This window comes from Ovis aries, chromosome Y (genome assembly GCF_016772045.2).
Source record: "Ovis aries strain OAR_USU_Benz2616 breed Rambouillet chromosome Y, ARS-UI_Ramb_v3.0, whole genome shotgun sequence".
NCBI classification, from domain to species: Eukaryota; Metazoa; Chordata; class Mammalia; order Artiodactyla; family Bovidae; genus Ovis; species Ovis aries.
The window spans coordinates 18726380-18729611 of record NC_082741.1 but is presented as its reverse complement, the minus strand read 5'-3'; the positions used below and the strand labels follow the sequence as shown (position 1 = coordinate 18729611).

Here is a 3232-nt window from a genome sequence, read left to right as displayed (position 1 = left end):
TCAAATTTCTACACACACATGTGCACAAATAGATGGGTGAATACAGTTACATCGCTGAGACAAAACCTGTCCATATGCAGAAGTACAAGCTTTCCTTCCCAGGACATTGAATTTTGGTAAGCACTCAAATTTCTACGTGCACATGTGCACAAGTAAATGCGTGTACACAGTAACATCGCTGAGAGGAAACCTGTCCATATGCAGAAGTACAAGCTTTCTTTCCCAGGACCTTGAATTTTGGTAAGCACTAAAATTTCTACGTGCACATGTGCACAAAAATATGCGTGTACACAGTAACATCGCTGAGAGGAAACTTGTCTATATGCTGAAGTACAAGCTTTCTTTTTGAGGAACATGAATGAGACCTGGTGACTAGGACCTCCTGTTGAGTGATCAAAAGGGGAATTTGATTCATTCCGTCCCCTTTCCCATTTGGTGTCCGTGAACAATGGAGATCAACGTGGCAAACGGTGGGGTTTTTCCCTACTTCCCTAGCATCTGGCCAGCAACAGCCTGTCCTGGTGATGCTGTGCATGGCTGGGACGTTGCAGCCACCAGTGGCCACACCAGGCGAAGATGCCACCCTCTTCAGAGTGGAGGCAGGAGAGGACAGCGAGGCCCAGGTGGACGGAGTCGTGGCAGGGATCAGACGGGGTTTCCAGCTGCTTGCAGAGGACATCACTGAGGATGTGGAGGTTGTGCCAGATGAATGACAGAAACAGGGGTCCTCCCTGGAGCTGGAGGAGAAGACATTGGAGGAGCAGTGCCAGGAAAGGCCTGGAGGCCCGAGTGAGCTCCCGGCACTAGATGTGATGCAGGCACTGGCGACCTTGTAAGTGGAACTTAGCTCTAAGCCTGAGAAAACCTGCAGGGCCTACGTTTGGTTCATGTGCAAGAGTCATGAGAGGAGGAAGCGTGACTTGGCTCAGAAGAGTGCCAACATCCAGGGCATCCCTGGCTTCTGGGCCAACGTGGTATCCTTTCTGCTACTCGTTGTGGTCCAGTGCTCAGGAGGAGGGGGAGGTGCAGAGGCAGGAGCAGGAGGAGGGGTGGAGGCGAGGGGGCAGAATGGTGGACCCTGAAGGAAGTGTGGTACTGGGCAATTGGCAGGCTCCACAGGCACAGCTGAGTAGAGTCCGGGCAGGGCCACACCTGTAAGTGTCGCAGCCATGACTCTGTGTGTCTCCTTCAGGCCTGCATCTGAGGAGGATTAGCCTCTGAGTCAGAAATGACCAGAGACTGTACGTGAGAGCCACCTTAGCTGACAGTTATTGTTGTAAAGGTGAATGATTCCAAAAATAACTGAGATATGGGAGTCACACACACAAGCACGCGCGCAGACACACACACATACACAAACCCACAGAACATATGTAGACATACTTTCTGATCCCCGTTATCTCACTGAGTGAGCAAGTTCTGAGTGGAATCACAGTGGTACAGCAAGGATGCCTGGCAGAAAGGAGAGGCAGGAATAAAGTGTCTGGGGGTGACCAGTGAGAGTGCAGAAGATCTGAGACACAGAACAGGTTGCAATCCCAGACACAGAAGCCACAGTGGGTGACCCCACAGCCCTTTGAACACCCTGATACAAGGGCCTTTCCATCCTTCCCAAGTGCCAGGCATACTTTCTCTGACCTTACCATGAGCATGAGCACTACTGAGTTCCAGGGCAAGATGCGCTGCAGGCACTGGCTGCCCTGCTGGTGGAACTGAGCTCTGAGCATAAGAAGAACTGCAGGGCCTACTTCCAGTTCATGTGCAAGAACCATCAGAGGAGGAAGCCTGACTTGGCTTGGAGGATCGCCATCACCTGGGGCATCCCTTGCTTCTGGGCCGTAGCTGTATCCTTTCTGCTGCTCTTTGAAGTCTGCTGCTCAGGAAGAGGAGGCGGCGCAGGAACCTTTTCCCTGCTCCCTATCCTGACAGGTGCTGTTGCGGAGCCATCCATCGTCCCACTGCAAGTTGATATTTTCCTTTCAGGACCCCCCTACTTCTTGAACACAGTGACCACTAAGTAGAATTACCTTGACATCACTTGTGAAACGTGGTTCCTGGGGTGATGAGTGTGGGTGTGCAAGGTTGTGGAGTGTCGACCTGTGGGATCCACACCCATCTCCCGTCTCTCTGTAGGGCATAGGGCACGTTGTTCCACTCCTGTCCACTGGTTCTGGGACTTTGAACGGGGAGCATCCAGCCGCAGCGTGGACACCAGGAGCCTTAACTTTCTCAGCTGGTTGTCAGGTCACAACTGCTCAGAGTCGAACAGGATTGCTGAGGTGTGGTTGCTTTGGGCCTGAACACAGTTAGCAATTCACTTTGGGATTCTTGGCTGCTGGCTCACCTTGCTCGTATTTCCAGCAGATTGTCGGCCAAGATGTGTGGGATGATCGCCTGAAGTAGTACCCTGGGCAGGAAGGTTCTTCCATGAGAGTAACTGACAGAAACGTGTGGAGATGGGGTCTGAAGGTGGGCCCTGAAGGGACACTCATGTGATACTACAGGGACACTGTCCTTTCCCAAATGGGGATGCTCAGACTCATGCAAACTGGCTGTGGAGCCTGGGTTTGGGTCGTGCTTGTAGCAGGTGACCTCCTGAGACTGTTTATTTGGGGACTTGGTGTGTCCGTGAGTGAAGCAAGTCTCCATCAAATCAGCTGAGATGGCAGCACCAGAGTCCAGGTGATACTTCTAGAGGCAGTGTGTATTAAGTATCTTTGTCAGAATCATCCTTTGTGGGTCCTTTCATCCCCTGGCCTCCTGCTGCTCACTGAGTTTGAGATTGCCTGGGCACTTCACTCCCGCCCCTTACCCAGGGAAGGCCTATCATTGAAAAGCTGTCCTCTCCGGGGTCCCAGTGCACCTGTGTGCTGACTTTGGGATCTTCTGTGAATTTCCACATTCACCACTCAGTGTCTCACAACCACCAAACATGCTGCGCTGGAAGCGGCTTCAGGCTGCCTTGGGAACATACGGAAGAGTTCGTGGAGAAGGTGAACAGGGAGCCCCAAGGGCAGGACATGGTGCCTACTGTCGCCATCCCCGACATTGCTGGCCTCGGTCGTCTTCACCTCCTGAAACACCTATGCTCGTTGTTTGCATTTGTGTCCCCGTGCTGAGCATGTGTGTGTATACACACGTGTGCTTATTTATGCTGGCTGGGATTGTGTGTGTGTGTGTGTGTGTGTGTGTGTGTGTGTGTGTGTGTGTGTGTCCGGCCCAGGGCAGAGGC

General features: G+C 52.6%; 1 pseudogene; it reads left to right on the top strand.

Annotated features, from left to right (window-relative positions):
* Positions 1–560: 560 nt before the first annotated feature.
* On the top strand, positions 561–2427 carry LOC132659015 (testis-specific Y-encoded protein 1-like; annotated as a pseudogene).
* The last annotated feature ends 805 nt before the right edge of the window (positions 2428–3232 follow it).